Below are 15230 nucleotides of genomic sequence, written 5' to 3'. Positions count from 1 at the left end.
AGGTGCGGGAAAACCTTCCTGCATGATGGGTTCCACCAGCTTCGGCTCCCGATCCCAATGTGGACATCAGCTACTGCGGCTTGGGCTTCTCCTACCTCTTCCTCCAGCGGCTTTCTCCCCCCAACCTCCAGCAGTTTCAGCCATCCACTTGACCCCATCCCTCCCCCCCAGTCTAGCTGTACCAGATTGCCGATCCCCTGCTGTCAGACAATGAAACCTCTCTGCTTCTGAAAGACCTCTGTAACCATCCCTATCTACCGATGGTTCCTATCTTGGGAAATCCTGAGTTTTAGCCTGGACTCCGAAACCCCCAGCTTCAGCGACTACTGTCCACCTTCATCTCTGGGACCTCCTGGGGCCTGAGGGTTAGCGCTCCTCTATTGACGTTGGAATTTAAAAAAAAATCTTCGTAGTTTTAACCCCCCCCCCAAAAAAAAAAAACCACCATAAAATTTTATTGAACTTTTTTTTTATCTCTTACAAATTTCCTTGCATGAATACTGTATGCTATAGGTCCAGTTGTTAGTTCATTGCCATGTGTCACCAGCACAATAACACAATGATCACAAAGGGAGCCCCAATGTCAGCCACAAACCTAATATTCATTTTTTTTTGTAATTCCTTTATTTATACATTTTTTTTTTTTTGCAAAGTAGCCAAAATACGTACAATATGCAGTACAGAAAAGTTATATAGCAAATGGCAGTATATGGGAAAACATAACCAATAATCAAATAAACAGACAGCAGCATGGTAAAAACCAAGATAGACATGAAAAAGATAAAGTCTAAATTGGCCCTTGTATATGAATGTGAGTTAGAGACCTTAGATTGTACGCTCCTTGAGGGTTAGGGACCTTAGATTGTACACCCCTTGAGGGTTAGGGACCTTAGATTGTACGCCCCTTGAGGGTTAGGGACCTTAGATTGTACGCCCCTTGAGGGTTAGGGACCTTAGATTGTACGCCCCTTGAGGGTTAGGGACCTTAGATTGTACGCCCCTTGAGGGTTAGGGACCTTAGATTGTACGCCCCTTGAGGGTTAGGGACCTTAGATTGTACGCCCCTTGAGGGTTAGGGACCTTAGATTGTACGCCCCTTGAGGGTTAGGGACCTTAGATTGTACGCCCCTTGAGGGTTAGGGACCTTAGATTGTACCCCCCTTGAGGGTTAGGGACCTTAGATTGTACACCCCTTGAGGGTTAGGGACCTTAGATTGTACGCCCCTTGAGGGTTAGGGACCTTAGATTGTACACCCCTTGAGGGTTATGGACCTTAGATTGTACTCCCCTTGAGGGTTAGGGACCTTAGATTGTACTCCCCTTGAGGGTTAGGGACCTTAGATTGTATGCCGCTTGAGGGTTAGGGGCCTTAGCTTGTAAGCCCCCTGAGGGTTAGGGACCTTAGATTGTACGCCCCTTGAGGGTTAGGGACCTTAGATTGTACGCCCCTTGAGGGTTAGGGACCTTAGATTGTACGCCCCTTGAGGGTTAGGGACCTTAGATTGTACGCCCCTTGAGGGTTAGGGACCTTAGATTGTACGCCCCTTGAGGGTTAGGGATTGATATGAATGTACAATATATATGGAAAGCACTGCGTAAATTGACAGCGCTATATAAGTACCTGGAATAAAGTCAAGTGCATGGTACTGTGTGGCCCCGACCGGCTGGTATGTCAATGGTCTAAATACAGGTACCAACAACACAGGCCACACAGACAACCGGCCATCAAAAGATCTCAGACATGTGGAATAGAGAACCCACCAGGGATCTCAGGCAACCAACTGGGAAAATTATTTCAACAAGGGATTCCCCGTCAACTGGAAAATCAACAAAAAAAGAAAAACCCAAAAAGCTATGGTTACACAGGGGAGTCACGAAGAAAAAGGGAAAAAACGGCACAGAGGGAAGAGGAAAGGGGCAAAAGAGAAAGGGCGGATGTAGTAGGGGAGGGAAACCAGGAAGAAGGGTAAAGGAAGAGAAGCGTGAACAAGGAAGGACCACTAAAAGAAAAAGGCAGAAAAGGTAGAAAAGGGGAGCAAATCAGCCCTCCCATCCCAGGCCTAATATTCATTTTTGTTTTAACTCTTATTTAGCATTTTATATCCAAAAACCTTACAACGTCAATATAATTTCACAATGTGAGCCATAACTTGGTGTTCTCGTAGTGAAAGAATGCTGCATCATAAGATTTGCTTGGAAGAACCTAAAGCAACCTACTGCAATCATAAAAATGTTCAATGCTTTAAAGTGTAACTCCATTTTCGCAGGGAAAAAAAATTTGCAAATAAAAAAACCCAATAATAATATAGCATATGCAATTGTGACACAAATCATATTGTAATTCAATGATAATAAAAATTACCTTTCTTTTTCAATCTGCAGCACTCTGTAAAATGCAATGCAATATGGCTACCTGGAGGCGTTCCGTACACAGATGGTGTACAGAACCCCCCCCAAAAAGGTAATTTCCTGCTTATGTGATTGGCTTACTGATTTTCCCAGAGGTCTGCACTAAGATACAAATCAGATTTTGAGCATCCCCTGCAACAAAAATGTAGTTTTTGGTGAGATGCTCCCAAAGGGAATTACGTCTAAAGGGGTGCAAACCCTGCCACTTTTCTCAGAGGCCTGCAAGTGCTCTGGCTGATTGATAATTATGAAATCAGTCCTATACAGATTCAACCTGCACATGGCAGTGCTGCATCTTAATTAATTAAATTGTCACTCTGCACAGGGACACAAACAGCTATTTCTAATGAATAACAAAAGGTAAGAATCTTGAACAAAGCTCCCAGGATCAGGACCCTCCTAACCCTCTTGTATTGAACTGTATTGTTGCTGTATTGTCCCCCGTTATATTGTAAAGCGCTGAGCAAACTGTTGGTGCTATATAAATCCTGTATAATAATAATAATATATAAATCCTGTATAATAATAATATATAAATCCTGTATAATAATAATATATAAATCCTGTATAATAATAATAATATATATAAATCCTGTATTATAATAATAATATATAAATCCTGTATAATAATAGTATATAAATCCTGTATAATAATTATAATAAAGTTTGTTAAAATCCCTGCGATGTACATAGATCATCCATAGAGAATGCTTTTTTTTTTATCAACAAAAATGGAGTTACTCTTTTTCCATTAAAAATCCATTAATAATACATAATAATAAATAATACTAATTCAATTCCAAAAAATGTTTCAGTTTATTCCTCTCTTATTCTGAATTCCTGTTTTTATTTTATTTTTTAAATATAACCCTTTTCTCTTTACCTGCTATTATTTCTAACCATAAGGGGCAAACAACCACTTATCCTGAAGCATTTAAATCATAAATAGGAACATATTTTTTCCCTTTTTTGAATTCTGGAGAAAAATAAAACAAAAGAGAAATAAAGTAAAAAATAAAACACAATCTTTTTTTTTTTTTTTTTTGTACTAACATTTCAATTTTTTGGACTAGATTTCAAGAGATCCGCTCTTCTTCACGTCAAAGCAGCATGGGTGGGAATAATAAAAATGAGCCAGATGTATCTATAGCCATAGCTGATGACAGATTTCTTTCCTTTGACACTTTGACAAAAGAGAGCCACTGCCTGGTGTTGGGGACTTTTTTTTATAGCATTCTGAGTAAACATTACGATGTCAGATGGTAAGGATGAGGTGGCAGAAACAACACAATCATAACATTAATTTCAGTTGTAGCAACACAGTTACAATAAACGTTAATTATTCAGAATAGAAGAGCTCTGCTTGGACCTGAAAGAGACAAACTCTTGAAAATGTTTCTAGAAGAATTAAAGCCCAACTGTAGTTTAACCAAAAATAAAAAAAAAATATCAAAATTAATTTATAATAAAAAAAATAACAGCTCTAGCTGCAATACTCACCATGGCTGGACTTGTCCACCGCAGTAATGAGCTTTCACCAGTAGATGCCGAATGACACCAGGCATTATTCAACTTTCTTCCCGTTCTTTCTCCCACAATAGCAGTGCAAGCTCACCTGGAGGCAGCCCTTTCCTCCACTTTTGCATGTTAAAATCTGATTTTTGTTTATTGTTTTTTGCTGGAAATTGCCTAAAGCACCCAAACCATGATCTATTTTCTGAAAGCAGAGACCCTGTAGCATAAAACGATGGCAGTTGCAATTTTTTATGTCCCACGATATTTGCACAAATGTTTATCAAAGCATATTTTCAGTAAAAAAAAAAAAACACTCAGTTAAATTTTAGTGAAAACAAACACAATACCCAATTGTTTGGAAAAATATAAAAGATGGGGTTGTATCAAGTAGATAATAAAATAAGCCATAAAATTGCACATGCCTGTGAAAACTAAGGTACTAGAAATGATCTATTGGTGACTTTAAAAGCCCTAATTTTCCTGGAATGTCCTTCGGGAGTCTCGGGATGTTCCCCCAGCGGAATTTTTTCGGTACCTTCAATTGCGGCACTGGCTACTTTCGCTGAGGGCCACTTCTGCTTTCCCATATCAGAAATCTGCCTTTGAACGGCTTTGGCAGCAGCACCCGGGCGCCCCGGGCCTTATCTCCCTTCTTTACGCAGCTTTGAACAGACGCTCGTCTCACACTTCTCTTTCATATGTTGTTCAGCGGGAACGCGACCTGGGAGTGGCTGTGGATCCGGAGGACTGGAGTAGGGCCTGGTCACTCATAGCTAAATGTTCATTTAATACGACCACGCTGGAAGCAGCCTACAAGGTATTGTTCCGTTGGTACTGGGTTCCGGCTCGTCTGGCCCAGGCTAACCCTGCCTGTAGTGATCGATGTTTTTGGGGTTGTGGCCATCGTGGCGATGTACTGCATATCTGGTGGTCATGCCCGAGGTTGGTTCATTTTTGGTCTTGTGTGTTTGGCCTCCTTTTCACTTTGTTCCATCTCTCCATACGCCGGGATGCTCGGTATGCTTTGCTTCATTGCCCCATACCGGGCCTCTTGGCTCGTCAGCAGCGGTTAGCTTCCTATTTGTTTTTATCGGCTACTAGGACAATTGCTCAGGCCTGGAAGAGTCTGTTTGTATTTTTCCAGGGGGTGCGGGATCGTGTGACTACTATGATGCTCAACAAACAGATGTCGAGTATATGCAACGACTCTCAACATAAATTTTTGAAAGTATGGGAGCCGTGGTTGCAATACGCCTTTCCCACGCTCCCCCCGGCCAGTGTGGGGAGGTAATGGAGTTTGGTATTGGCGCTCGTGGACCCCTGCTCTTTGGGGTTTTTTTTTGTTTTTTTTTCTTTTTGTTTTTTTTTTTTCCCCTTGCTTCTCTGCTCTTCTTCTCTCCTTTTCTGTTTGTTTTGATGTGACAGTGGACAACTATCTTTAGTTGCGATAGTCAGAGTCTTACTGATGTTATTGTAACCTATGTGCCATTGATACATTATATATATATAGTGCAGCGCTGAAAATGTAATGAAATAAGGTATAAAATAAGGTATAAAATATATAAAAGTCTTTCTCATGACAATAAAGTCAATAAAATCAATAAAATCAAATATGTGCAGGTCTTCTCCTCATTAGGTGACTGGAAAATAACAGGATTGCGCACTCACCGACCGCACATTTAAAATGCGCGTGTGTATGATATACTCCAAAAGACCAGCCAGGTATACAGCTCCAGAGACCACACGAATCCTCCCTCCTCCACACTCTCATGCGCCTTGGGTGTAGCAATATCTCCAGATCCAAAGGTAGAAAGACAGAGATCCCCCTTTTTTGGCTCCAGACACCCCAAGAATGGAAGATGTGTATCTGCACTCTCCAACAGGAGAGTCAAAGAAAAAGGGAACGCCAATAGTGTGGTACTATCAAAACTTTATTGGAGCAATAATGCCTGGGTCATATGCACACACATATCCATACACCATAAGCCAATAACGGACAGGTAAGTATGATAAGTAAATGGTACTAACCCGGCAATGGCATAAAAACAAAGACCACTAGACCTCCTCTTGGTCTCAGTGGTCTGGAAGTCACACTTGCTACTTGGCTCCTCCTGAGGCCTTTCGTGCAAAAAGCACTTCTTCAGAGGATGGACGCCACTGAAGTCAGTGGCGTCCATCCTCTGAAGAAGTGCTTTTTGCACGAAAGGCCTCAGGAGGAGCCAAGTAGCAAGTGTGACTTCCAGACCACTGAGACCAAGAGGAGGTCTAGTGGTCTTTGTTTTTATGCCATTGCCGGGTTAGTACCATTTTCTTATCATACTTACCTGTCCGTTATTGGCTTATGGTGTATGGATATGTGTGTGCATATGACCCAGGCATTATTGCTCCAATAAAGTTTTGATAGTACCACACTATTGGCGTTCCCTTTTTCTTTGACTCTCCTGTTGGAGAGTGCAGATACACATCTTCCATTCTTGGGGTGTCTGGAGCCAAAAAAGGGGGATCTCTGTCTTTCTACCTTTGGATCTGGAGATATTGCTACACCCAAGGCGCATGAGAGTGTGGAGGAGGGAGGATTCGTGTGGTCTCTGGAGCTGTATACCTGGCTGGTCTTTTGGAGTATATCATACACAGGCGCATTTTAAATGTGCGGTCGGTGAGTGCGCAATCCTGTTATTTTCCAGTCACCTAATGAGGAGAAGACCTGCACATATTTGATTTTATTGATTTTATTGACTTTATTGTCATGAGAAAGACTTTTATATATTTTATACCTTATTTTATACCTTATTTCATTACATTTTCAGCGCTGCACTATATATATATAATGTCTCTACTATGAGGTTTAGTGATCCCTTGAAGTGTTCTAGCAGCTGGTTTTTCTGAGCGCTCGCTATATTCATTATCTATGTGCCATTGATAGCCCCTGCGTGGGTGTGTTTTGTTGCCTCTGTTTTATACTGTTTAAAATGAATAAAAACCATTGAAATACAAAAGCCCTAATTTTCTTTTTTTCATTTAACTTTATTGCTATCACAAGGGGGCTAACAAACCCCCTATCTGATAGCATGAGCAGGTGACAGCCCTTCTTTGTGGAGACATCAGGGGAGTATTAGACCCCCCTCAATGTCTCCCTTGCCTTCCACTGCAGCTAATAAAGACTTTTGTGGTAATTAACATGTGTAGTGTAATTTATGTATAGTGCTGAATTTATAATGCTTGTCTGAGAGTTCATAAAAAAGGGGGCGGAAAGCTGAAATACACACTGCAGAGCTGACAATCACAGGCTGGGTGCTGGAGGTCCCTCCCCTGTCACCATTTTTCTCTTGGTGTCAGGAAAACTTGTCAGAAGTTATTCATGCCGCTAGCCAAGGAACAAAGCAGCAGACAGAAATGACACTTAGTACTCTTAATTGACAAGTACATATTGTAGAGGGATATGCTTTGTCCATATTCTGTGTCTGAGGTTTACAACCCCTTTAGATAGAAAATAACAGAAAAGGGGCTATTAACTCCTTTTCAGGAGCAGGAGGAATAATTCTCTGTGCGGTGGCTCCTGTAAATGAAACTTCTGGGCCTCTTCTTCAATAATAATTCATTGGGGCGGGCAGAATGGCTTCCTTAGAAACCATTGACAGTGGGATGGCGTCATAATTAGAAGTGTTATAAATTTTGCTAATATATGTGATATTCGGTTTCCGCAAATCAGGGGACCAAACTAACACAAATTCGGGTGTTCACCCAAAGTCTGCCAGCCAAACTTCAATCTGAACCAAGTTTCAGACTGAACTGTTGGCTCATCCCTACTAAAAGGGGAAAGCGTAGAAGGGGGGACCTCTCAGGCAGGCTGTATGGGGCCCCATGATTTAAAAATGGCAGCCCTGCATCTGAAAGCCAAAACAGCCAAAGTTCAGAAACAACATTCGCCTTGACCCATTGGCTCATCCCTACTAAAAGGGGAAGGCGAAGAAGGGGGGACCTCTCAAGCAGGCAGTATCGGGCCCTACGATTTATAATGGCAGCCCTGCATTGAATACCCAAACAGCCAAATTTCTGAAACAAGATTCACATTGACCCATTGGCTCATCCCTACTAAACGAGGTAGGCAGAGAAGAGAGCACCCTCTCAGAGAGGCAGTATGGGGCCCCATGATTTAAAATGGCAGCCCTGCATCTGAAAGCCCAAACAGCCAAACTTTGGAAACAAGATTCACATTGACCCATTGGCTCATCCATACTAAAAGGGGAAGGTGGAGAAGTGGGGGGCCTCTCAGGCAGGCTGTGTGGGGTCCTATGATTTAAAATGGCAGCCCTGCATCTAAACTCCCAAACAGCCAAAGTTTGGAAACCAGATTCACATTGACCCATTGGCTCATCCCTACTAAAAGGGGAATGCAGAGAAGTTGGGGGGCCTCTCAGGCAGGCAGTGTGGGGACTTATGATTTAAAATGGCAACCTTGCATCTAAATGCCCAAAACAGCCAAAGTTCGGAAACCAGATTCACATTGACCCATCCCTACTAAAAGGGGAAGGTGGAGAAGTGGGGGGCCTCTCAGGCAGGCTGTGTGGGGTCCTATGATTTAAAATGGCAGCCATGCATCTAAACGCCCAAAACAGCCAAAGTTCGGAAACCAGATTCACATTGACCCATCCCTACTAAAAGGGGAAGGCGGAGAAGTGGGGGGCCCTCTCAGGCAAGCAGTGTGGGGACTTATGATTTAAAATGGCAACCTTGCATCTAAATGCCCAAACAGCCAAAGTTCGGAAACCAGATTCACATTGACCCATTTTCTCATCCCTACTAAAAAGGGGAAGGCGGAGAAGGGGGGACCCTTTCAGGCAGACAGTGTGGGGCCCTAAGATTTAAAATGGCGGCCCTGTTCCCTGCTGTCCCGAAATGGAAAACAAGCCTCCTAAATATTATGGAAGGAGAAAGGTGAATACCTTGGTTGGAGGGCTTTATATTTCCTTTAATCCCTTCTCACCATATCGCATATGATTATACAGTCTCTAAAATGAATTCTGAAATGATTAACAATGGAGATTTCAGTGGCTGGGTTTACATTTACGTCAATTGTGTAAAAAAAGAAAAAAAATGATACAAAACACCAGTACCAAGACGGTAGCAGGATCATTCATAGGGGGACTGGTTTTATTTCACCTTCGTAATAGCACGAGTTGGATGCCATAAAGAATTCACCTTCGTGCCAAAAAAACCCCTCAAATTCAATCCTGGAATCCAGATCCCTCACAAACATTTCTGCTGACGCAGAAGCTGAGGGGAATGGAATAGTTATATTTACAGAATGTTCCTTTATAGTTGTAAAATAGTAAAGCTGATAAGCGACTGATCTGCATGAGCAGCTATATGAGAATGCTCAGTCATGCTATTGAGCAACAATCTTTTTTTTCTTCTCAAGTGTGCCAGGCAGCTTAGTGCACTAATTTCGGAAAATTAGGAAGTCAAAAATTTCCTCTCGTGCTAAAAAAAAAAAAATTCCCACTTGTTATAGATTCCTGATTGAATCGGATAGGGCTTGTGGGATGTCTGTTACATAGTACTGTAAGGCCATTGTCACCATCCACGCCAGACATGCTGCACTTTTTTTTTCAGCTCGGCATGTTATGACGCACTAAACCACATTACAAAGTGCTGCGGTGCTTAAAGCGGAACTCCACCCAAAAGGGGAAGTTCGGCTTTAAGGACTGCTCCCTCACTCCCAGTTAAGGATTGGCACTTTGGGGAGTGGGTAACCGAATTTGACAGGTACTCACTCACACTTCCGGTCCGATCGCCTAGGCCAAGGGTAGGCAACCTGCGGCTCTCTAGCTGTTGTGGAACTACATTCCCATGAGGCATTGCAAAGATTACAAAACTGACAGTTACAGCTATGAGGCATGATGGAACTTGTAGTCCTGCGGCTTTCAGGTTGCCTATCCCTGGCCTAGGTGATCAGAAGCGGAAGGGGTCCTCCTCCCCTCCCTCCTTGTAGTCTTTTGGGACACGTGACAGATCCCAGAAGACTACAGGACCATTCACGAAGCACAGCGCTACTTGCGCATGCGCAGTGGGTACCCGGCTGTGAAGGTGCAAGCTATCACAGCCAGGTGACCACACTGAAGATGCAGGCCTCCTGGAATACAGGACGGCTGGAGAAACAGGCTGCGGGGGACACACTGCGGAACCGAGGGACAGGTAAGTGGCTGTTTTTTAAAAGTCAGCAGCTACAGTTTTTGTAGCTGCTGACTTTTATTTTTTGATAGGTTGAGTGGAACTCCGCTTTAAGGCCACTTTCCGTTTTTTTTTTATCAGTTCACTCACGTTTTTTTCCAAGAAAAAACAGATCAGTTCACATCAGTTTTCATCCGCTTTTCATCCATTTACATCCGTTTTTTTTAACAGAAGAATAATAGGATTTTCTTCCGTTCACAAAAAAACAAATGCAGACATTAACGTATGTAAACAGATGATCATCCGTTTGCATCCGCCAGTCCACAGAAATACATGGGTGTCCGTTTTTCATCCGTAAACAGACAGATGAAAAACGGACATACGGAACGCCCGTGTGAAAGAGTCCTAAATAGGAATGAAATTTAATTTTGTGGCATTTCAATAAAGTTTTAAAAAAGTACACGGTGTGGTGTGTCATTAGAATGCACCCGTCACAGCGCACAACAGTGGCCGCTGGTGTGAACAAAGCCCTTATTCCCCTTTCTACCAACGTACGTTTATAAACAGCCTGTTATTAAAGTGGTTAAAGAAAGCTCACACCCATGAGATTGCTATTGATTGTTACAGCTGGCAAAGGGCTTTTAGGAAAAAAGTGATCCGGGCACCTTTAGAGCTGCCCAATCATGTTTAAGGGGCCCTAATCCTAGGTTCACACCTGTGCGGCCGTGCGGGCTGCGTTTTGCTCGGGCACGAGAGCCCATTCATTTGAATGGACTCCCGTGCCCCGTAGGAAAAGAAGTCCCTGCACTACTCTGGAAAACGCAGCCTCGGTTCCCAGTACGGTTGCGTTTCCCAGTACGGGCGACGTGCCATTAGAACTAATGGTACCTGCCCGCGGGTTCGCAATTCTCTGTGTGGGTGGTGCAGCTGCACGGATTCAGATCCGCAGCGTCACCACCCGTATAGACGTGAACCGGGGGTGAAGGTGAGCATCCCCCACCTCAGCCAGCAGGACTTGCTGTGGATCCCAGGCTCTCCCATTGCTGCAGGTAGCCCAGGACCCTGGTAAACAGTTGTACCATTTAGAGCAGGAGTTGACCAGGTAACATCTGCTTCCCAATACCCCCTAAACCCAGACGTGGCGTACATTGGGGTACTTTAGAGTTCACAGCTGTCCTTCTCCGGCTACTGTAGCTGGGGAAACAGCTAATCAAGCACAATCTATTCTTGATTAGTTACAGTGAACAGCGGGGAAGACCTTGGAGGGTCTAACAGACCCTTGGGGGTTTATTTACTAAAGCTGGAGAGTCCAAAATCAGACTCCCTTCTGCATAGAAACCAATCAGCTTCCAGGTTTCATTGCCAAAGCTTCATTGAACAAGCTGAGGTTAGAAGCTGATTGGTTTCTATGCAGAAGGGAGTCTGATTTTGGACTCTCCAGCTTTAGTAAATAAACCCCTTGATGTCTCTATAAAGAGGACCTGTCACCTGCCCATGCTATCACATAGGGGGCTTGTTAGCCCCCTTGTGATAGCTATATCGTTCAATGAAATAAGAAAATTCAAGTTAAAAAAAATGTGATAAAACAAATTAAAAACACTATGTTTTTTAAAGTTTGATAAAGAAAAAAAAGTGTTTCAAAAAAATAAATTGTAACAAGATATCTAAAAAATATTAATATTAAGAAATTTGAAGGCATTCCGTCACACTCCAATGGGCACACGCACAAGTACATGAACACAAATTGTGCTACATACATTCACCGGACACTTTATGAGGTCTGTCTGTTTAAGTGCTCAGTAACACAAATTACTAATCAGCCAATCACATGGCAGCAACTCAATGCATTCAGGCATGTAGACGTGGTGAAAACGACTTGCTGAAGTTCAAACCGAGCATCAGAATGGAGAAGAAAGGGGATTTAAGTGACTTTGAACGTAGCATGGTTGTTGATGGCAGACGGGCTGGTCTGAGTATTTCAAAAACTGCTGATCTACTGGGATTTTCACGCACAACCATCTCTAGGGTTTACAGAGAATGGTCCGAAAAAGAAAAAAATATCCAGTGAGTGGCAGTTGTGTGGACGAAAATGCTTTGTTGATGTCTGGTTCAAGATGATAGAAAGGCAACAGTAACTCAAATAACCACTTGTTACAACCACGGTGTGAAGAATACCATCTCTGAACACACATGTTGAACCTTGAAGCAGATGGGCTACAGCAGCAGGGTAGCAAGATGTACCTAATAAAGTGCCTGGTGAGTGTATGTTAAGTATTGCCACCAGGGGCGGACTGACAACTCATGGGGCCCCCGGGCAATAGGGGATTATGGGGACCCCCGTGTCCTCGCCCACACCCAAAAAAGCCTATGAAAAAGCTAATGAAAGGTACCAGGGGAATCTCATGGGGCCCCCTACTGACCCTGGGCCCTCGGGCAGTGCCCCGAGTGGCTAAATGTTCAGTCTACCCCTGATTGCCACTAATGTCAAGAGTGACATCAATAATTCTAGGGCCGTAATTCACAGTTAATTTGGGTACTATTTTTTTTTGCGATTCACAGGTTCAAGCAGTTTTAAGGCTTGACATGTTTGGTATCCATTTATTCAACGGAACCCCATTCTATATTTTAACTGGGTATATTATTGTGTTTTGTACTAAACTTAATTTTAGTATACTTTTTTCCTGTTCAACTTACACTTTTAACTTTATTGGAAAACAAATATTGTTTTATTCGGCATTAATAGGGAAACTTCCGAGGATTTCTCACATTTCAAAGAGGTACGTTTCTCAAAGCTGTAGATACTCTAACTTCATGAAGACGGGGAAGACTGCCAATTAAACTGTCACCTTCTTACTGTCAGGGATTTCCTACCATAATTGCCTGGTTCCAAGTCACAAGATCACTTTGTAGTGAATGATGCAACACCATATAAACGTGCAGCCAGCATGATACAAACCTACGCCATGACCCGCTTGAAGGGGAAATGCAGGGAAACACCTGGACGTTTGTATTATACCTCATCAGTAGAAGAAATTGCAAGAGTTTTCCTTTATTTACATACTAGAAAACATGCCATGTGATAATAGAACTGTTCAGCTGAACCCTTTTGGATTTTTTTTAGATTTATTTATTTATTCCTCTAATGCAGTCTTGCTGCATAAACAGTAATAAATGTTGGTGTTTTCTTTTATCTTTTTAATGTACTGGGGTGCTGCAGGGGGGGGGTCCATTTTTTTTTGTAATACATCCACTACGTTTAAAACAACCAAAAAAAAAAAAAAAAAAAAGTCTATTCCCATTCTATATACAGCTAAAATGTTGGAATTTTAGGAATGCATTTACAAATGGATGTAAAAATAGTTAAAATGACATTTTTATATGTTAAAAAAGAATATATTTAAAAAAATCTGAAGAATATATTTTAAAAATATATATTTTTAAAAAAAATTTTTTTTTTAACATATAAAAAAATCATTTTAACCTCTTCACGCCGGCCACACACAAATATGCGGCCTCCTGGCGTCTGGGCCTTGACGCCGAGCGGCCGCACATTTGTGTGCAATTAAGAAAAACATATGTGTTGAGAGCGCGCGCCCTGCACACTCCCAGCATACATGTCCAGTACTCACGGAAAGGTCCCGATCTCCTCTTTCGATCGGGACCTTTCCCGATCATGTGACTGCCGTGACGGCGAATCACGGTGGTCACATGTCCCTAACACCCCGCCCTGCCTCCCGGCTTCTGAAACCCTTAAAGGCCCGGGAGGCGCAGGCACCAAAGGGTTAACATATATTTGTAAATGCATTCCAAAAATGTAGATTTGTATTTTTAAAGACATACAGTATATTTAAAATTTATTGTTAAAAATATTTTTTATATATTTTGTAATAAAAACGCATTTAAACATGGTTTGTGTGTGTGTGTGTGTTGGGGGATCCCATTACTGCTCCTGTCCTGTAGGCACAAAAGGAAGTAAGAGGAATGTCTCCAAAAGTCAGGGAGATGTTTATACACTTCCAGAATTTTTTTTTTCAGCCTACAGGCTAAATAAAAAAAAAAAAATATTTCTCCATCCATGCTATACAGCACAGATGGAGGAATCTCCAGCTATGCTTACTGTATTTTGATTGGATGCAGCTGCTGTTTGGCTGTCAGTTTTCTGCCTGGCTCCTCCGTTTTTTTTAATTGAAAGATGCTGGGCCACCCTCTAAGAGAATTTCAGCTGATTCAACGGGATCCAGACACAATTTGCACAGTGTAAGGCCAGCATGAAGCTCATCCTACACGTCATTCCGTTATTATAATGAATGTAAGTGAAACATCAATGGAGTTTAAAATATGTTGAAATAGGAGCTGATGTCTCCTGGGAAAATGGCAAATTGGAAGCCTATAAAATTACATGGACGATCTAGTCTCACTTTAGATACTCCTCTGATTTCTCCTCTAATCTGTGAGCTCCCCCCTCCCCTGTCAACATCCCCTCCAGCCTGTTTTTTCTTGTTACTTTCATCTTTCTCCTTTTTGCACTAGCCTAATGGCTCTTCGCAAATACTTTCCAGAATTACAATGACATCAGAATGACATTCTTTCTTCCAATTTCCATTAAGATCTGCACTTTTGTAACACCCTTGGTATTCCTGTTACTGGATACATACACACTGTCCTCTGTACTTTGTTCAGAAAAAAAACAATAAAACATTTTTAAACATAAAACATGATATATACATACATATATACACATACATATATATATATACAGTGGGGATCGAAAGTTTGGGCACCCCAGCTAAAAATTTGTATTAATGTGCATAAAGAAGCCAAGGAAAGATGGAAAAATCTCCGAAAGGCATCAAATTACAGATTAGACATTCTTATAATATGTCAACAAAAGTTAGATTTTATTTCCATCATTTACACTTTCAAAATAACAGAAAACAAAAAAATGGCGTCTGCAAAAGTTTGGGCACCCTGCAGAGTTAATATCTTGTACTGCCCCTTTTGGCAAGTATCACAGCTTGTAAACGCTTTTTGTAGCCAGCCAAGAGTCTTTCAATTCTTGATTGAGGTATCTTTGCCCATTCTTCCTTACAAAAGTCTTCCAGTTCTTTGAGATTTCTGGGCTGTCTGTCACGCAC

The sequence above is a fragment of the Staurois parvus genome, unplaced genomic scaffold, assembly GCF_062004578.1.
Source record: "Staurois parvus isolate SC_StPar_1 unplaced genomic scaffold, SC_StPar_1.0 ptg001490l, whole genome shotgun sequence".
Taxonomy (NCBI): domain Eukaryota; kingdom Metazoa; phylum Chordata; class Amphibia; order Anura; family Ranidae; genus Staurois; species Staurois parvus.
This window is presented reverse-complemented; position numbering follows the sequence as displayed.